Here is a 22,559-nt window from a genome sequence, read left to right as displayed (position 1 = left end):
CTTACCAAACTCAGGTCATGAGTATCCATGGAGGGTCAAATACCACATATTTGTATATTTTAAAGTTATAAAGCAAGATAACAAACTGTTAAATAAAATACACTGCACTATCCTATGTTGATTATCCTATCTTTACGGGGATCAGGCAGGCTAGGGTTGAATTTAGAATTCTTGGATTCCTGAGAGTTCCACTCTGGAGCATGGTGGGCTGAGGATAGCTGGCTCCCAGCCCCAGGCTTGCAGCCTGCTCACCTTCTCTTCCTACGTCCAGCTCCAGCCTTCAGGGTGAGGGGCCTCATACTCACCACGTGGACTTCAGCTTACACACTCAACTTGTCCACGAAATGTGAACTAGCTGCCTACCTCAGTGTAGGGGTGCTCACATCAGGAGCATGATCCACCTTTAGGAGGGTAGGCCCTGGGGAAAACTTGTGCAGGCCCTTAAGTGGGTTTAGGGACCATGTAGGCAGGGAATTCTGGCTCCCAAGAGACCAAATTGTAGTCTGCAAAGGGTGAGAGTGTTGGCTCTACATGAGCCAGTCCTGTAGCGGAGGAGGGCTAAAGCCTTACCCTCTGACACATAGGACCTCGGATATATGCTGCCAATATTCTCTATATTCTACCATACCCCCAATTCCTCCTTTTCTCTAAAAAGTGTTTATGAGTGTCTCTTTGTCTTTGCATATGTCACTGCCTCTGACTTTCTTTTTCACTTAGAACACCCACGCCTACTCTGTTCCAGTGAGACGTTCAAATGCCACCTTATCCTCAAAGCTTTGCAAACTCTCTTAGGCAGAAATAGTTTATTTCTGTTTTGCATTTTCTTGGCATTTCATTTATACCTCTAGGATAGCCTTTGTTACCTTGCATTGTAATAACTGTCTTGCTCCACTAGACTGTGAATGCTTCATGCATGTTTGGGCTGTTGTCCTGAAAGAGTGGCGACACATAGTACTCCCTCTTGCAAACATATTTACTAAGGGAGTCACTGAATGAAATATACTCTTGGGGCCCTGGATGTGCCATGTTATGTAAAAGGTTATTTACCTTGGAGCATTACCAGTCTCTAAGAGTAGTTGTAAGAAGCTACATGGCACCATCCTAGTGAAAACTGGAAACACTCAGTCATCCAGATGTTTTGTGTCATGTGGATAAATCCCCAGATGATTGACTGAATTTTTCAGTTTTCATTGGAATGATTGGCATTGTGTGTATATAGCCTCGTGTTATCAGCCCTTGTACCCCAACCTAGTCGGTTCAAGAAGTTGCTATTGCAGACCCAAATGCTGAGCAAGCTGTTAATGGGACACAGCGTTCTCCATCATATGCTGCTCATGTGAAAGCTGACAAGTTTGGTGCCAAAGGTGATTTCAGTTCATCAGTCCTCATTGTCATTATCAACTAGCATTTATTAGGCATTCACATGTGCAAAGCACATTTCCAAATGAAAGACATCATGACAAACATTAGCTGATGAGAGGGGTTTTTTTTTTTTTCAGCTGTGGAATCAACTTTCTGGCTGCCCTACCAAGTTATTTTATAAGCATTCTACCTAAAGAGAGTTCAAAGCATGGTCTACATTTTGATTATTAAACCATCACTCAGCTCATAAAAGTTCTGTTTTCCCAATTTCCCACCCTTTGTTATGCCCTTGTCCTTGCCTTCATCCCAAACTCCATTTATTGGGTGTGCATTTAGTTGTAAAAGTCTGCCACTTAGCTTGGGTAGCTGAAGTACAGTGGAAACGCAATATGCTGAGAATCAGAGGCCCAAGTTCCACTTGGCCTCAGTCATTTGGTGATTTGAGGAAAGTCATTTAGCCTCTCAGATGCTCCGATTCTTGGTTTCTAATGACCGGTACTTGCCTTACAGAGTTGCTGTGAAGATAAGTGAGAGAATGTATGGGAAAGTACTCTGAAAACTCCTAAGCAATGCAAAAATGTTAAGTATTATTATTATTATTTGCCTTATTGCATGTTTACATTTGAGTTGTTTCCTCTCTTCGAATACAATCGTAGATGGAGTCTGAGGAATTGTCCTATAGGGTGTCCAGATGTAACAGCAAAATAGTAAAAACAAATCAATAAAAGTTTAATAAACATTAATGATGATGATTGGGATGTGGAGAAAGCCAAGATCATCTTTTAAGGACACAGGAAATTCGAGACCTGAAATTTTCCAAAGGTTTTCAAGGATATTCCAGGAGTTCTGATGCAAATTCGAAAGCACAGCGTGCTCCTTCTCCTGAACTGCCCTCTCCCAGAGCTCCTTCTCTGTTAAGGAGCTGTAAGGTGAGACCTAATTTCTCATGTGCTTTCGTGCGGCTCTCATGATGGAAGAGCTGGAGAGCATCGAAGACTTTGGGCTGGTGTGTGCAAGCACTGCTGTCCCCTGCACAGGCCGTGGCGTCTCTCCCGAAGGGACCCTGGGGGCTCAGGCATTGCTATCCCATGTGGGGCTGAGGTAAAAGGTGGCCAGCCAACAAATATAAAATTGTTCCTCTTCCTTGTAGCAATGCCATGGGCAAATGTACCCTAGTGGCTTTTTCTGAACAAACATATTTGTCTGTCCATTTCCCTAGCTTCTGGAGAAATTTGAGAATGTGGACCCTTAAAAAGCCCCACATCAGGGGGAAATATAAGCACTTATTATGGAATTGACAGGGAAAGATTCAAAAAAGATAGTCCTCAGATCAGAACTAGTCGAGGGAAAGGCCAGACTGTTGAAAAAGCAGCAGTTATTTTCACTGCACAACAATACCACACTGTGGCTCTGCAAAGAACTGCATTAAGATTATAAAATGTCTAAAACCAATTTTCTCCCCTGCAGTGCCTTTCTCCAAGGCATTGTGGGAATTTCATAAAAATAGGAACATTTAAAAATAGAAAATTTGCTGAATATTAGGAATAGTTTCTTAAATGTTTCAAAGAAGTATCTTAAATGATTGTATTTTATGAAGTTTTCTCTAATGATTCTTAAGGCAGATAGAAAACTCACAACATTCTGTGTGTCGTAACTGTCCATACTATTTGTCTTTCTTGCCCAAAAGGTGGTAAATTCCTGGAAGACAAAAGTATGTCTTTCATGTCTGCAAGGCAGGCTAGGATGGTGGAAAGAGCAGGTGCTCTGGTGAGACACAGATCCGAGTTTCCACACTCTCGCTCTTCCAGGGTTAACTGTATAACTTTAGGAAAATTACTTATGGTATTCAGTTTACTAATCTGCAAAGTGGGGATCAAAGTAACTACCTCAAAGAGTCATTGCAAGGAAGATAAGTTCATGGATGAATAGTGCCTAGTATATAGCAGATACTTAATCAACATTTGTTGTTGAATATTTGAATATAAGATGCACCTGCAAAACACCTGCTTGCATTTTTCATTTTGAAACTGTGAATGTAGTATCTTTTCAAAAAATGCAATTAAAAAGAACTATTACAATAAAATTATCTTTTTTTATACCTCTTTGGTCCTTTCCTCTAAACTTCTCTTCTGTCACCTCTTCAGGAAAAGACTCCTTATATTGTGCTTACACCATTTTTCTAGCCTGTCTCCTTAATCTCTACTACTACATATATCAGCATTCTCATAGCTTTATGACTTAAAAAATATTTCCTTGACCTGAAACTTCTCCAACCTAATCTTTTCTTCCTCCATTTTACTAACATAATTCTCAAGTTATCTTTCTCCTCTCATTTCATTACTATGAAGATATACTACAAACTTCCAAAGCTGGTTTATTACTCATCTTGCTCCATGAACTAAATATACTCTTGAAGACTTTGTAATCACCAAATTTCATGACCTTTAAAAATATTATTTTATTTTTTAACATTGGAAAGGGTCAAACGTTCTATGTTCTAGATCCAGAACCACAGTTGATTAGTTTTATGTTATCAAATGAGTCTCTAAAACTCTTTAGACCTCAAATTCTAAATACATATATTTCACAAAGTTGTAAGAGTAAAGTAAGACAGACCATATGGGAGTTCTTTGAAAATTGTGAAGTGTCATACTCATATTAGGAATTATTACTTTTGTTACTGTTATCAGGACATAAGATTAATTAGAAACAAATCTTGCTCTAAAGGAAGGTCTATACAGCATAATTTAAAAATAGACAGGTAAGTACCAAAAGAGCCAGGATGAAACTTCTTTGAAAAACCTAGGATGGAGTGACTAGAATGGGGTGGACAAGGAGGAGGTATTTGATTGCTATCTGTGGAATTGATGAAGGAATGATATTGATACAAAGAGTAGATATTTGAGTAGAATCTAAAAGGTGGATAAGACCAATGGTAGGAAGATGATTCCAGGCAAATAGCCCTATAGAATGTGCCTGGTACAGTGGAAATAGAACATTCTGGAAAAGTACCGAAGAGCTATGTAATAATGGTATATATTACATTGTGCTCATTTCTTAAAAATAAAGTTCTAGAATGGCAACAAAGACAATTGCCTGTAGGTATTTCCTTAGCGTTTCCCAAACTACATTTTAATAATTCACTTTCTTCCAGCTTCCTCCAGGATGGTCTTAGCTGAGGACTGTTTTGCCCCCCAGAAAACTTTTGGCAAAGTCTGGAGACATTTTTGTTGTCACAATTGGGGGAACTGCTACCAGCCTCTAGAGGCCAGAGATGCTGCCAAACATCTCACAATGCACAGAGAATTATCTGGCCCCAAATGTCAATCCTGTTGAGGCTGAAAAATCTTTTTCTAGTTTAGAAGAATCTCTTGCATTACCTTAACTCCATTCTTGTGAGGGGTACTTTGGCCATCATGGCTTTACCTTACCTCCCCACTTTATTATCTCATATGTCAATATCTGGTAACTCTTCACAATATTATTTTTTATTTCCTTTTCTCAGCTGGGGAGGGTGGCTTCTGTTTCCTGTCAAGCTCCTTTGGCCAGTTTTTGAGTAAAATAGGATGAGGCTAGAAGCAGAGGCTGAAGGTGCACTCTCATGAAGGTTTAATGAGACACTGCGTTGGAGTGTTTGGGGTGGGTGGGAGCTATACCAGCAGCATAGCTCTGTCCTGGAGGTGGTTTTACCACTATTCAACTCTCCTCACCCATCTCATGAGCCCTGAAAGTCCAAAAGTCCTCTCTCCAACATTTCTGCAAATTTCTTGGCAAAGGTGGGATGCATAGTCAGACTGATATTCTTCTGTTTACCTAGGCTTTTGTTCCAGTTGTCTGTGTTTTATACCGCATTGACCCAGATAGAAAATAGCTCTTTCCCTCTCGGGGCTTCCATTCCCACAGAGCATGCATGCACGAGTTTAGTATGCAGGTGAGTGTTTGGAGGTAACTGGGAGAGAGAGGATGGCTTCACACTTTGGAAATGGAAACAATGTTTAATTATGTGTTAGGCTTTCTCATTCTTAAAATGTCTTCATCTCTGGAAAACTCCCATTGGTCCTTTGCTCCACATAAACCCCAGCCTCACACTACCTAAGAGGCTCATTGTTCATGCTTCCTTTCCCTCTCCAGAGTAAAACAGTCACATGCAGAGGAATTTAGCCACCCATTTGTTCCTTAGGCCTCTATCAAGGCAACACCCATAACTATAAGGTCTTACCTTCAAGCCCAGGTTGCATATCAGAGTATTTTCCTAAACAAAATCATTTCTCTATATAAGAGAAAATCTGGTGGCCGCTGTTATGATAGTAAGGTTTCATATGCTAGGTGGAGACCGAGAAGGAGGAGAGAGGTATTATGCCCGTGTTTACTTAGAACACAGATGAAACCTTGTGGACTGGCAGACTGAGGGGCTTCAGACGACAGCACCATGGGTAGCAAGGGCAGCAGCTAGGGCAAACTGTACCATGGCTTTGTGAGACAGCATCCACAGACGTGGGCAGTAAGGAGGGCGGGAGATGGATGGAAGCGTGGGAGGAAAACCACAGCAGATGTATGATGGTGGCTGTAGTGGGAAGACTGATTTGTGTGCATATCCATCACTTCTTGGAGATTTCTAGACATAAATGGGAGAGATCGTAGAAGCCAGCGGTCCCCATGAGTAGGTAAGCACAAAATTATAATGCCAAATGAGGCCTAAGGACATTCATGTTGTACATGATATAAGTGGCCAGATGTCCTATTCCAGGGAAGCGTATATTCTAGTAGCCTTGCTTTGGGGTCAAGGAACATTCTTTATAGGTGTAGCATAAATATGACTTCTTGTGGTGCATTCACGTATTTAATTTAAAAAGAAGAAAGCAATTCTTATTTATTATATTGAAAATTAATTGAAGATATCCTCATATTTCTTAGTAGTTTGTTTATAGTTTAACCCAGAAGATTAACCCCAAGGGAAGGTCCTCTGAAATCTAGTTTACGCCCTCCCCTACTTCCATTTCATGGGTGCCATAGTTGTTTGTCACCCAGCTGGAATGGAATGGTGTCCCTAATGCAAGAGATATGCTGGCCCCTGAGAGGAAAGGAGAATCTGGTGCTATGGAAAACTGCTTTACACTGGATCTCGGAGAACCCACCTATCCTCTACACAGCTCTGATGGCTACAGATATATATGCATGAGTGGTGTTAAAATCTGGGAAATGAGTACATAATCCTGGAATGCTCAGACACAAGGGATAAACAAGTGTATAAACGTATATAATATATACATATATGTACATAAATAAATGCCTATCTGCTAGATTAAAAGTGTAGATCATAGCCTGGGGAAATGTTTAGGAATTTAAGAGGAACAATAGTTTTTAGTTGCTTTAGAAAGAATATTTCTATCTTAACAATAGATTATTTATTCATTTATTTATATGTTAACTATATATTAACAATAGTTGGCTAATTAAAACAGACCACTGAAGTATCAATAGCAACAACACTTTTTAGACTTAGTTTTTGTAATCAAGTGAATTTGAAAATAATCTGTTAAAAAATAGTTCACCATTTTGAGAAGTCATTTCTTCTGCCCTCAAGTTAAATCAAATTATTGAAGTCTTTACTATGCTTTCTTACAGTGGCCAGTTTCAGTTTGAAGAGTAGCTCTACTTTGCTACAGAAAGATGAGGGAGATATGGTAAAAGGTGCACTAGATTGCAATACAATGTCCTGGTTTCTTTCCATCTGGCTCTGACATATAAAAGGTATTTTTGAACTAAATTAAATACTTCTATCCCTGGACTTTAGCGTCCTCTATTAAATGAGGACTGTGGGATCTCTAAGGTCTTGCCAGCTCTGTGATTCTCCCAGAATACTAGATTTCTCTCCTCTTCCTCTTCTTTCTTTTACTCTCATTACTTCTATTCTTTCAGATGAGAATTTTGCCAGCCTTGTTTACTTATCTGTTTTTTTTTCCACCTTTAGTTTGCCCAACTTACAGAGTGGAAAAAGTCATATAAGGTCCCCTTCCTCCAGCCTTATGTTAATCTAATAATGATTATTGAGCTGCAGTTTCACACTGTTTGAAGAGCAGAGGGTTTGAACTCTAGACTTGGGTTTGAATCCTGGCTCCCCTATTTACCATAATAAATGTGTGACTTTGGGTGAGTCATTCAAACTTCTTGTCCACCTGGGGAATAAAGTTAAGAATGTCTTCCTTTTTATGTTTACTGTGAGAATGGCCTTATTTACCTATTTATGACAACATACACAGTTTTCTCCTATTGGGTTTCTTGTCTTCAAACAACTGAATGCATTCAGTCAAAAAGATATTTACTGAGTGCTTCCTGTATGAAAACACACTTCTAGATGCTTGGTCAAATAGAGACCCCTGACCTTATGGAGCTCATGTTCTAGAGATAGATAATAAACAATGTACACAGTAAAGAAAATGTTGTAGCATATTAGAAGGTAATGATTGCTGTAGGAAATAGAAACAGAAAACAGAACAAAGACGATTAGAAATGTCAGTGGAGGGAGCAGCTTGTAACGCTAACTAGAAAGAGCTGGAGAGATTTAGAGGAGGTGAGGGACTTAGCGAAATGCATATCTGAGGGAAGAGAATCTCATCTAGAGTGAATGGTTGAGCAAAGGCCTGGAGTGACAGCATAACCAGAATGTTTGAGGAGCAGCAAGGAGGGTGTGTCTGGAGCAGTGTGAGCCTGGTGGAACCGGTAGAACATGATGTCAGAATGCTAATGTGCAGACAGGTCATATAGGGCCCCATAGCAGGAGTGTTGTTTTACTCTGAGTGGAAGAGAACCTTTGAAGAGTTTTTAACAGTGTAGTGCCCAGAATTAACTTGTTTTTTTAAAAAGATCACTCTAGCAGCTGTGATGATGAGAGATCAACATTTTTCAACCTCAGCACTATTGCCATTTTATATCAGATAAATCTTTGCTTTGGGGGGATGTCCTATGCATTGTAGATTATTTATAGCATCCCTGACCTCTACCTACCAGATGCCAGTAGCACCACCTCCCCCAGTTGTGACAATCAAAAATGTCTACAGATATTACCTAATGTCCTTTGGGGGGCATGAAATTTCTCCAGATGATAACTACTTGAATAGATCATTGAATGGAAAGAATAGAAATAGGGAAATCTTTTAAGAGATTTAGTAAGCCAGGCTAGAGATCATGGTGGCTCAGACTAGGGTGGTAGTAGATGTGATGAATAGTGGTTGGATTCTGGAGCGATTTTGAAGGTAGGGATAAATAGAATTCCTGATAGATTGGATGTAGAATGTGAAAAAAAGAGAAGATTCAAGAATAATTCAAAAGTTTTGGCCCGAGCAAATGGAAGGATGGAATTGCCATTAACAGAACTATGTAATACTATTGAAGGAGCAGGTTTAGAGAAAGCAACAAAGAAGATCAAGAGTTTAGTGTGGGACAAATTGAGTTTGGGATGGTTAAGTAGACAATCAAATAGGGATGTCAGGTAGGTGAATAGACACATAAATCTTCAGTCTGGGAAAGAGTTCTTGGCTAAAAATATTAAAAGTGGAAGTCATTGGCAGACAAATTGTATGTAAAGGCATGCAACTGGTGGGATCACCAAGGAAGCAAGTACAGACAGAGAAAGAAAAAAGGACCAAAGGCTCAGCTCTGGAACACTGCAACAGTGAGAGGAAAGGAGACCAGAAGAAATCAACAAAAGGATGTTGAGAAACAGTACTAATAGGAGAAAAACAAGAAAGTTGAAGTTCTGGAAGCTAAATGAAGAAAATATGTCAAGAAGTGATCAACAGCATAAATTGTTGCTGATAGTTCAAGTAAGATGAGACCTGAGAATTGACCTTAGCAATAGGGAGGATGTTGGTGAATTTATCAAGAGCAGTTTTATTAGGGCAGAGGTAATAGATTAATTAAAATGATTTTAAGAAATGAGAGTAATATGAAACAACAACTATAGAAAACTCTTTGGTACAGAGGGAAGCAAAGAAACGGGCTTAGAACTGGTGGGTGAAAAAATGTTTTTGTTTTTCGTCTTAATATAGAAAAAATAACAAGATATTCTTTGTTGATTAGAATTTTCCAGTACAGAGGGAGAGGCCAAGACAGCAGACTAGAAGCAGGCTGCACATGTCATTCTCACAGAGAGGATCAAAAGTGGCAAGTAGATTGACCTTCAGGTAGATCGTCTAGGAGAGACCATCGGAATCAGCAGAGACGCAACAGGAGGCACCCAAAGTGAAGAAAGTGGGGTGACCCGCTTGACAGGATTGTAAGTACCTGGGGAAGGTGTCTGCATGTGAGGAAGGGACACAGGAGAGAACCCTGGGGCTCTGCATTTACCCCATTGACATTGCAGTAGGACCTGTAGGAGGGGCCCTCCACCACAGCAGCATTCAAGTCTGATACAGGAAGCTGACTGGAGACTGTGCAGCAGCATTGCTCCAGAGGGAAAGCACAGTAAGGTCCTACTGCTTCCCAAAACCTGGGTACTGCAGCTGGCACCATTTTTAGGTCCCAGCCCCAGAGCACTATATCTACCAGATGGTCAGATCTGTTGCTGCCTCCTCATTGCATTTGCCAGGCCAGAGAAGGAGCAGGAAGGCCGTGTGCTCTTGTGCCACAACATGAGCATGTGCCGTGTCCCTTGCCACCACTGAGGGACAGGCAGAGAAGGCATGGACCTGGCATTTGCTGCTATCATGTGGGTGACCCTGCCCAGCCACAGCTGCTACAGGACCTGGCCCCCAGCTCCCAATGCCACTGCCTGGGTAGCACTGCCACCAACAAACCTAGGGAGGGTGAATCCTCACACCATCACTGCCATTGCCACAGCTGCTGCTAGACCTAGGCAGAGTGAACACCCAGGCCTCTGCATGCTACCTGCCCTCTGCATGTTCACTGTGCCCCACCCACCTGTGGCGACTGCAGGAGAACAGGGAGATGCGGGAGAGCATGGTGTTAAAGGCTGACAGTTAAAGGCACCTCTCGGCGCTGGGCGAACTCGGGCACCACCCCTCCCGCTAGCCGCTGTCTTTCACATGGAGTGAGGCAGAAACCACCTTTGGAGAGGAAGAGGCAAGAAAAAGATGCTTTCTGTCTGCAATCAGAACAGCCCAGTGATTTGACTCTCAAACAGGTTTTGGGTCAAATTAGTTCTCTGGGGCTGGACCCAACAGGAGCAGTCCCCTAGCTGAGGTAGCAAAATCCTGAACAACATGTGAAGGGCTCCCCCTAGTGACAGAGGAGGCAGCTTACCTGGGCTGCTACACAGCCTAAGACCAGTGTGCACAGAGCGCCTCTATCCACACTAAAGCTGAAAGAAGCTGAAAGAAGGGATCTAACGATTGATCAAGATGGGAAGGGCTCAGCAAAAGATCTCTGGGAGTATAAAGAATCAAACTGAAATCTCGCCTCCCAAAAGGATTGCCAGCTCTCTACCAATTGACACAAACCAGATTCAAAATAGCAACATGTCACAGGAAGAATTTCAAACATGGATCATAAATAAGCTGAATATTATGCAAGAAAAAATGGATAACCAACACAAAGAAACCACAAAAAAGATCCAGGACTTGGAAGAAAAATTCACTAAAGAAATCAAAATATTAGGCCGTAGACCCGCGACCCGGAGCAGCTCAGAGGCGGTGAATAATAACTCTTCAAGTCTGCAATAAAAAATGGCCTCCAATAAAACTACATTGCAAAAATGGGAAAGAAACAGAATGGGAAGAGTAAAAAGGTTGAAGAGGCAGAGCCTGAAGAATTTGTGGTGGAAAAAGTATTGGATCGACGTGTAGTAAATGGGAAAGTGGAATATTTCCTGAAGTGGAAGGGATTTACAGATGCTGACAATACTTGGGAACCTGAAGAAAATTTGGATTGTCCAGAGTTAATTGAAGCATTTCTTAATTATCAAAAAGCTGGTAAAGAAAAAGATGGTACAGAAAGAAAATCTTTATCTGACAGTGAATCTGATGATAGCAAATCAAAGAAAAAAAGAGATGGTGCTGACAAACCAAGAGGCTTTGCCAGAGGTCTTGATTGTGAAAGAGTAATTGGTGCCATGGATAGCAGTGGAGAATTAATGTTTCTTATGAAATGGAAAGATTCAAATGAGGCAGATTTGGTGCTGGCAAAAGAAGCAAATATGAAGTGTCCTCAAATTGTAATTGCTTTTTATGAAGAGAGACTAACTTGGCATTCTTGTCCAGAAGATGAAGCTCAATAATTGTTTGCATTGCTTTTTATATATATTTATATATATACAATCTGGGTCTTGGTTTTTGATTTACTAGTGTGAAGAAATAACTACATCTAATAAATCAAGTTTGATAAAAAAAAAAGAAATCAAAATATTGAAGAAAAATCAAGCTGAACTCCTGGAAATGAAGAATTTATTCAGGGAGCTACAAAGCACAGTGGAAAGTCTCAAGAGCAGGGTAGATCAACAGAAGAAAGAATCTCAGAGATCAAAGATAACACTTTCGAATTAAATAAGTCAGTCACAGAGATAGAGCAAAGAAATAAGACAAAAGAGCAGAGTCTACAAGAAATGTGGGATTATGTGAAGAAGCCTAATGTGAGAGTTATCAGCACTCCTGAGGATGAAGAAGACAATAATCAAGGGTTGGATAAGCTATTTAAAGATATAATTGAGGAAAATTTCCCAGGCCTTGCCAAAACTCTAGATATACAGGTTCAAGAAGCTCAAAGAACGCCTGGGAGATTCATACCAAATAGGAAAACACCACGTCATGTAGTCATCAGACTGACCAAAATATCCACTAAAGAGGCCCTTCTTCGAGCTATAAGGAGAAAGAAATAAGTAACATACAAAGGAAAGCCCATCTGAATTACACCAGATTTCTCAACTGAAACCTTACAAGCAACAAGAGATTGGGATCCCATTCTCACTCTTCTGAAACAGAATAATGCCCAGCCTAGAATCTTGTATGCAGCTAAGCTAAGTGTCATATATGAAGGAGAAATTAAGACATTCTCAGATAAATAAAAACTCAGAGAATTAACCAAGACAAGACAAGCTTTCCAAGAAGTATTCAAAACAGAGTTACACATGGACCAGCACAAGAAAGACCCACGAATGTAAAACTACTGAAGAGATAAAGATCAAAACCCAGTTTTCACAATGGCTCAGAGAGAAAACATAGCAATGAAGTTTCACCCAGCAAGATGAACAAAAATCTTTCTCACTTATCAGTTCTCTCATTAAATGTGAATGGATTGAATTCTCCACTCAAGAGACATAGACTGGCCCAATGGATAAAAAAATACAACCCAAGTGTCTGCTGTCTTCAGGAAACTCATCTAACCTGCAAAGATGCATTTAGACTGAAAATAAAAGGGTGGAAATCGATATTTCAAGCAAATGGAAGCCAAAGAAAAGGAGGTGTGGCGATTTTAATCTCCAATAATTTAGTTTTTAAATCAACAAAAGTAATGAAAGACAAAGATGGTTACTATATACTGGTGAAGGGTACAATTCAACAAGAAGACATAACTATACTTAGTATTATATGCACCCAACTTAGGTGCACCCAGATTCATAAAGCAAACCCTACTTGATCTGAACAAAATGATAGATAACAATACTATAATAGCCAGAGACTTTAACATGCCGCTGACAGTACAGGACAGATCCTCCAAATGAAAAATAAACAAAGAAATGATGGACTTAAATAGAATGCTAGAACAAATGGGCCTGACTGACATCTACAGGACATTCTACCCAAAATCCACTGGATATACTTTCTTTTCATGAGCTCATGGGACATTCTCCAAGATTGACCATATCTTAGGACATAAAGCATGTCTTAAAAAATTTAAAAAAACAGAAATTATACCATGCATCTTCTCAGATCACAGAGGAATAAAAGTAATAATGAACCCTAAAAGAAATTCTCATTCCTACTCAAAGTCATGGAAGCTAAACAACCTTCTCCTGAATGATTATTTTATAAATGAAGAAATCAAGATGGAAATCAAAAGATTCTTTGAATTAAATGGCAAAGGAGACACAACTTATCAAAATCTGTGCGACACAACTAAAGCAGTCATGAGAGGAAAATTTATTTCCATAAATGGCTATATCAAAAAGACAAAAAGCTTACAAATAGACAACCTAATGAATAGACTCAAAGAGCTGGAGAAGGAAGAACAGACCGACCCCAAACCCAGCAGAAGGGGAGAAATTATTAAGATCAAATCAGAACTAAATAAAAAGGACAACAAAAAAACCATAAGGGAGATTAATAAATCAAAAAGTTGGTTCTTTGAAAAGATAAACAAAATAGACACACCTCTGGCTAGACTAACCAAGAGCAGAAAAGAAAAATCTCTAATAACCTCCATCACGAACATGAAAGGAGAAATCATGACCTATGCCACATGGATACATGATATCATCTATAAATTATACAAAAATCTTTTTGCACACAAATTGGAAAATGTGGAGGAAATGGACAAATTTTTAGTAACACACAGCCTCCCTAGGCTCAACCAGGAAGATATAGAATTCTTGAATATACCAATATCTAGATCTCAAATTGAAACAGCAATAAAAAACCTTCCCAAAAAGAAAAGCCCTTGACCAGATGGGTTCACACCCGAATTTTACCATACCTGCAAAGAAGAACTGGTGCCCATTCTACATAAACTATTCTCCAACATCGAGAAGGATGGGATTCTCCCCAACATATTTTACCGAGCCAACATAATTTTGATACCAAAACCAGGAAAGGATGCAACAAAAAAAGAAAACTACAGACCAATATCTCTTATGAATATAGATGCAAAAATTCTCAATAAAATCCTAGCAAATCGAATCCAAGTGCTTATCAAAAAAATAATCCATCATGACTAATTGGGCTTCATTCCAGAGATGCAGGAATGGTTTAACATATGCAAATCTATAAATTTAATTCACCACATAAATAGAAGCAAAAATAAAGACCATATGATCCTCTCAATAGATACAGAAAAAGCATTTGACAAAATTCAACACCTTTTATGATAAGAACACTTAACAAAATAAGCATAGACAGGGCCTATCTAAAAATGATACAAACCATCTATCACAAACCCACAGCCACCATCATACTGAATGGGGAAAAATTGAAAGCATTCCCACTTCAAACTGGAACCAGACAAGGCTGCCCACTGTCCCCCTTACTTTTCAACATAGTATTGGAAGTCCTTGCAAGAGCTATCAGGCAAGAGAACAGAATCAAGGGAGTCCAAATAGGCAAAGAATAGACCAAACTCTCACTCTTTGCTGACGATATGATGTTATATCTAGAAAAACCCAAGGATTCAACCAAGAGACTCCTGGAATTGATCAATGAATTCAGTAAAGTCTCAGGTTACAAAATCAATACATACGAATCAGAGGCATTCATATATGCCAATAAGAGTCAAACTGAGAACCAAATTAGGGACTCAATACCCTTCAAAATAGCAACAAAGAAAATAAAATACCTAAGAATATATTTAACTAAAGAGGTAAAGGACCTTTATAGGGAGAACTAGGAAACACTGAGGAAGGAAATTGCAGAGCATGTAAATAGGTGGAAAACCATACCATGCTCATGGATCAGAAGAATCAACATTGTTAAAATGTCTATATTGCCCAAAGTGATCTACAGATTCAATGCAATCCCTATTAAATTACCAACATCATTTTTCACAGATACAGAAAAAATAATTATACACTTTGTATGGAATCAGAGAAGACCCCATGTAGCAAAAGCAATTTTAAGTAATAAATACAAAATGGGAGGTATTAATTGGCCAGACTTCAAACTATACTACAAGGCTGTGGTTCTTAAAACTGCTTGGTATTGGCACAAGGGCAGGGACACAGACCAGTGGAACAGAACAGAAAATCCAAATATAAAACCATCCTCATATAGCCATCTAATCTTTGACAAAGCAGACAAAAACATACTCTGGGGAAAAGATTCCTTATTCAATAAATGGTGCTGGGAAAACTGGATAGCCACATGTAGAAGACTGAAACAGGACCCACAGCTTTCACCTCTCACAAAAATCAAATCACGGTGGATGACAGACTTAAACCTTAGGTGTGAAATGATTAGAATTCTAGAAGAGAATGTAGGAAAGACTCTTACAGACATTGGCCTAGGCAAAGAATTTATGAAGAAAACCCCTAAGGCAATCACAGCAACAACAAAAATAAATGAACAGGACTTGATTAAGTTAAAAAGCTCCTGCATGGCCAAAGAAACAGTCACGAGAATAAACAGACAACCTACAGAATGGCAAAAAATTTTTGCATACTACAAATCAGATAAAGGACTGATAACAAGAATCTATTTAGAACTCAGGAAAATCAGTAAGAAAAAATTGAACAACCCTATCAAAATGTGGGCAAACGACATGAATAGAAATTTTTCAAAAGAAGATATAATAATGGCTAACAAGCATATGAAAAAATGTTCAACATCCCTAATCATCAGGGAAATGCAAATCAAAACCACAATGAGATATCACTTAACTCCAGTGAGAATGGCCTTTATCAAAAAGTCCCAAAACAACACATGTTCGCATGGATGCAGAGAGACAGGAACACTCATACACTGCTGGTGGGACTGTAAACTAGTACAGCCCTTGTGGAAAGCAAAATGGAGATACCTTAAACAGATTCAAGTAGACCTACCATTCAATCCAGCAATCCCATTATTGGGCATCTATCCAGAAGAACAAAAGTCATTATATAAAAAAGACACTTGTACCCGAATGTTTATAACAGCACAATTCACAATTGCAAAGATGTGGAAACAACCCAAATGCCCATCAATTCATGAATGGATTAGTAAAATGTGGTATATGTATACCATGGAGTATTACTCAGCTATAAGAAATAATGGTGATATTGCATCTCTTTGGTTCTCCTGGAGTGAGTTAGAACCCATTCTATTAAGTGAAGTATCCCAAGAATGGAAAAATAAGCACCACATGTACTCACCAGCAAATTGGTTTCTCTGATCATCACCTAAGTGCACATTTGGGAATAACATCAATTGGGTATTGGACAGACGTGGGGGCTGTGGGGAGGGAATGGGTGTATACCTACTTGATGAGTGCAATGTGCACTGTCTGGGGAATGGACACGCTTGAAGTTCTGACTCGGGGGGATGGGGGGTGGGGGCCGGGAATGGGTGTATACCTACATGATGAGTGCGATGTGCACTGTCTAGGGAATGGACACGCTTGAAGCTCAGACTCAGGAGGATGGGGGGGCATGGGCAATATATATAACCTGAACTTTTGTACCCCCATTATAAGCTGAAATAAAAAAAAATAAAATAATTAATGTAATATTAAAAAAATAAATAAAGGCCCTCTCCTGCCTGGCCAATCTTCTGGAGAACTCAAGCACATCAGCCAGTGGCCTCTGCCTCTCTTTACTGAACAAGAGTTCCCAGCAGAGGAGACCAGATGTGCCACAAAGCTATCTGTTTTGAGCTGAGAGAAGAAGTTCCAGATGAGAAGGAACCACCATAAAAATTCAGGCAACATAAAAAACTAGCTGTTTTAATACCCCTAAAGGATCATGCTAGCTCTCCAGCAATAGACTGCAGCAAAAAGGAAATTGTTGAAATGTTAGATATGGAATTCAGAGTATGGATCACAAGTAAGATCAAAGTAACTGATGATAAAGTTGAAAACCAATTCAAAGAAGCCAAAAAAAAAAAAATCAGTACATGAATGAAAAATTTACTAAAGGAATAGATAATATAAGAAAAATATAACAGAACTTCTAGAAATGAGAGAGTCATTTAGGGAATGTCAAAATACACTGGAAAGTTTTGACAATAGGCTAGACCAAACAGAAGAAAGAATTTCAGAGCTGGAAGACAAAGCTTTCAAATTATCCCAGTCAGTCAAAAATGAACAAAAAAGAATCAAGAAGAATTAAAAATCTCTCTGAGATATATGGGACTATGTAAAGTGAAGAAATATAAGAATCACAGGTATACCCAAGGTAGAAGAAGAAAAAGCAAAAGGCATGGAAATCTATTTGAGAGAATATTGGAGAAAACTTACCTGGTATTTATAGATATACATCCAGATACAAAAACGTCATTGAACACCTGGAAAATTCAAGGCACATAGGACATCACCAAAGCACACAGTCATTGGTCTTGCCCAAGCCAGAGTAAAGGTTAAAATACTACAAGCTGTGAGATGAAAGTGTCAAGTATCTTACAAAGAAAAACCTATCAAAGTAATGGCAGACTTCTCAGCAGAAACTTTATAAGCCAGAAGGGATTGGGGTCTCATTTTTAGTCTTCCTAAACAGAATAACTCCAAGCCAACAATTTTGTATCCTACAAAACTAACTTTCATAAATGAAGGAGAAATAAAGTCTTTCTGAGAGAAGCAAACACTAAGGGAATTTGTCAACACTAGACCTGCCCTATGAGAAATGCTTAAAAGTGCTCTAGACGTAAAACAGAACAGTTGATACCCAAACACTTGATACCCACCAGTGTATAAACATACCCAAATTAAAGCTCACAGCTCTTATAAAACAGTAACAAAATGAAGAAAACAGAGCAACCAGGCAATAATCAATATGATGAACAGAACAGTATCTCACATATCAATACCAACATTAAATGTAAATGGTCTTAATGCTCCACTTAAAAGATACAAATAAAGCTCTGACTCAGGGGGGATGGAGGGGATGGCCAATATACATAACCTGAACATTTGTATCCCCATAATAAGCTGAAATAAAATAAATAAATAAATAAATAAAAGATACAAATATATTGAAAAACACAACCTAAATATATGCTATCTCCAAGAAACCCATTTAACTTTCAAAGATTCTTATAGACTCAAGGTAAAGGAGTAGAAACAAAATGTCCATGTAAATGGAAACCAAAAGCAAGCAGGAGTAGCTATTCTCATATCAGATAAAATAGACTTTAAATTAACAATGGTAAAAAAAACAAAAGAAGACAAAGATGGTTATTATAATGATAAAGGGATCAACTGAACAAGAAGATATAATAATCCTAAATATATATACACCTAACACAGGAGACACTAGGTTCATAAAACAAATTCTACTAGATCTAAGTAAAGAAATAAACATAATAGCCAGGGACTTTAGCACTCCACTGACAGAACTAGATAGATCATTGAGGCAGAAAAACAATAAACACTGGACTTAAATGAGACTCTACAACAAATGGACCAAGCAGACATTTACAGAATATTCTACCCCGAAACTACAGAATATACATTCTTCTCATCATCAACACATGGGTCATTTTCCAAGATAGATCATATGATAGACCACAGAACAAGTCTCAACAAATTTAGAAAAATTGAAATCATATGTACCTCAGAACACAGTGAAATAAAACTAAAAATCAATTCCCAGAGGGACTCTCAAAACTACACAAATAAATGGAAATTAAACAGCTGGTTGCTTAACAATCCATGGGTCTATGAAGAAATTAAGATGGAAATCAAAAAGTTTTTCAAATTAAATAACAAAAGTGACACAAGCTTTCAAAATTTCTGGGATGTAACAAAAGAAGTCCTAAGAGGGAAGTTCATAGCCTTAAATGCTTACATCAAAAAGACAGAAAGATCACAAATTAACAACCTAATGTCATACCTCAAGAAACTAAAAAAAGAAAAAAAAACTAAACCCAAAGCTTGCAGAAGAAAATAAATAACAAAGATGAGAGCAGAACTAAATGAAATAAAAACCAAAAAAAAAAAAAAAAACCAAGGGAGCAGAGAAGCAAAAAGATGATTCTTTGAAAAGATAAACAAAATTGATAGATCACAAGCCAGGCTAACCAGAAATAGAAGAGAAAGGATTCAAATAAGCTCAATGAGAAATGAAAAAGGAGACATTACGAATGATACCACAGAAATACAAAATATCATCTGAGACTACTATGAAAACCTCTACACACACAAACTAGAAAATCTAGAGGAAGTGGATAAATTTTTGGAAACACACAACCTCCCAAACTTTAACCAGGAAGAAATAGAAATCCTGAACAGACCAATAATGAGTAGTGAGATTGAAACAGTAATAAAAATTCTCCCCACACCAAAAAAAAAAAAAAAACAAAAACCCACCAGACCTAGTCAAATTCTACCAGATCTACAAAGAAGAACTGCACAATGATATTGAAACTCTTCTATAATATCAAGAAGGAAGGAATCCTCTCTAACTCATTCTATGAAGCCAGTATAACTCTGATACCAAAGCCAGGAAAGGAAACAACAATGAAAGAAAACTATGGACCAATATCCCTCATGAGCATAGATGCAAACATCCTCAACAAAATACCAGCAAACTGAGTCCAATAGCACAGCAAAAAGATAATTCATCATGATCAAATGGGTTAAATCCCAGGGATGAAAGGATGGTTTAAGATATGCAAATCAATAAATGTGTACTACCACATAAACAGAATTAAAAACAAAAACTGTATGATCCTCTCAATAGATGCAGAAGAAGCATATGATAAAATCTAACATCCTTCATGATAAAAACCCTCAAAAAACTAGGCATAGAAGGAACATACCTGAAAATTATAAAAGCCACATAAGACAAACTCACAGCAACATTGTAGTGAATGGAGAAAAGTTGAAAGCATTCTCTTTAACAACTGGAGCAAGACAAGTGTGCCCATTGTCACCATTTTTGTTCAGCATAGTACTATAAGTCCTAGCCGGAGGAATCAGGAAAGTGAAAGAAATAAAGGCTATGCAGAAGGTCAAACTATCCCTGTTTGCTAATGGTATGATCTTATATCTAGAAAACCTTGAAAACTCCACAAAAAAACTCCTAGAATTGATAAATAAATTCTGTAAAGTCTCAGGTTACAAAATTAATGTACACAAACCAGTAGCATTTCTGTATACTAATAACAATCAAGCTGAGAATCAAAGCCAGAACTCAATTTATCATTTACAATAGCTACAAAAAAATACCTAGTAATATCCTTAACTAAGGAGGTGAAAGATCTAAACAAGAAGAACTACAAAATACCAAGGAAAAAAAAAAACAGATGACATAAACAAATGAAAAAATATCCCATGATCATGGATTAGAAGGATTAACATTTTTAAAATGTTCATACTGCCCAAAGTGACTTACAGATTCTATGCAATTCCCATAAAAATGTCAATGTCATTTTGCACAGACCTAGGAAAAACAATCCTAAACTTATATGGAACCAAAAAAGAGCCCAAATGGCTAAAGCTATTCTAAGCAAAAAGAATAAACCTGGAGGCATCACATTACCTGACTTCAAATTATACTACAAGGCTATAGTAACCAAGACAACATAGTACTGGTGTAAAGGTAGCGACATAGACCAATGGAACAGAATAGAGAACCCCAAAATTAGGCCATATAGCTACAATAAACTTATTTTCTACAAATTAGACAAAAAAGTACACTGGGGAAGGGAAGCCCTATTCAATAAACGGTGCTTGGAACATTGGGTAGCCACATGAGGAAGAATGAAACTGGATCCTTATCTTTAACCATATACAAAAAGTAACTCAAGATGGATCAAAGACTTAAATATAAGACCTGAAACCATAAAAATTCTACAAGAAAACATCAGAAAAACTCTTCTGGACATCGGTCTAGGGAAATAATTTATTACTAAGACCCCAAAAGCAAATATGGCAACAAGAAAAATAAATAAATAGGACTTAATTAAACTAAAATATTTCTGCCTAGCAAAGGAAATAATCAAGAGCGAATAGACAACCCATAGAATGGGAGATAATATTTGCAAACTATACATCCAACACAAGACTAATGTCCAGAATCTACAAAGAAGTCAAACAAATCAGTAAAAAAAACCAACAAAACAAATAACCTCATCAAAAGTTGGGTGAAACATGAACAGAATGTTTTTTCAAAAGAAGACAGATGGCCAACAAACATATGAAAATATGTTAGGAAAATGCAAATTAAAACCACAATGAGGCACTATCTTACCCTGTTAGAATGGCCATTACTAAAAAGGCAAAAAACAGTAGTTGTTGGCATGGCTGGGTGAAAAAGGTACACATATACACTGTTGGTGGAAATTTAAACCAGTACAATCTCTATGAAAAACAGTATGGAGATTCCTCAAAAAACTAAAAGTAGACCGATCATTCAATCCAGCAATCCCATTACTGTGTATCTACCCAAAAAAGACACCTGCACCAAAATGTTTATTGGAGCACAATTCACAATTGCAAAGATATGGAATCAGTCTAAGCACCAATCAACTGAAGAATGGAATAAAAAAATGTGTATACACCACCACACACGTATATGTATGTGTGTGTGTGTGTATGTGTATGTATATATATACGCACACATACATACATATGTGTACACACACATATATATATACCATGAAATACTACTCAGCCATAAAAAGAATGAAATAATGCCTTTTGTAGCAATTTGGATAGAACTGGAGACCATTATCCTAAATGAAGTACCTCAAGAGTGGAAAAACAAATACCACATGTTTTTGCTATAAGTGGGAGCTAAATGAGGAGTTTATAAGGCCATAAAATGATGTAATGGACATTGAAAACTAAGAAATGTGGAGGGTTGGAGGGAATGAGGAATAAAAATCTACCTATTGAGTACAATGTACACTATTCTGACGACAGGTATACTAAAAGCCCTGACTTCAGCCTTATACAATTCATCCTTGTAACAAGAAAATACATGTACCACCTAAATCTATTGAAATAAAAAAAGTAGAAAAAAAGAATTTTCCAGTCCAAAGGGAAAATTTGATATTGTAGGAGAGGGGAGAAGTCCTGGAGTAATGTCCTTAAACATGTGAGAGGGTGTGGGATCTGCTCTATGCAAATGAATAAATTGCCTTTAGGTAGGATCCTGGGGAGAGTTTATGTTTAAAAACAGACAGGAAGGCAGATTGTGCCTGCATATGCTGATAGGTAGCTTGATGTGATGGCAGTAGTCTAAAAATTCTCTTCTGATCTCTTCAATTTCCTCAGTAAAATAGGAAGCAAGATCATCAGCTGAAAGTGGGCATATGGAAGGAGCTGTTGGATATTTGAGAACAGAGAAGGTGCTAAGTAGTCATCTAAAACAGAGAGTAAATGGACTAGGTATCGATTGT

At 38.1% G+C, this 22,559-nt stretch overlaps 1 pseudogene; it reads left to right on the top strand.

Annotated features, from left to right (window-relative positions):
• Positions 1 to 11,045: 11,045 nt before the first annotated feature.
• LOC123634673 lies at positions 11,046 to 11,695 on the top strand (annotated as a pseudogene).
• Positions 11,696 to 22,559: the final 10,864 nt, after the last annotated feature.

Source organism: Lemur catta, chromosome 3 (assembly GCF_020740605.2).
Source record: "Lemur catta isolate mLemCat1 chromosome 3, mLemCat1.pri, whole genome shotgun sequence".
In the NCBI taxonomy this organism is placed as follows: Eukaryota; Metazoa; Chordata; class Mammalia; order Primates; family Lemuridae; genus Lemur; species Lemur catta.
The sequence above is the reverse complement of the archived record's forward strand: the minus strand, read 5'-3'. Positions and strand labels throughout refer to the sequence as shown.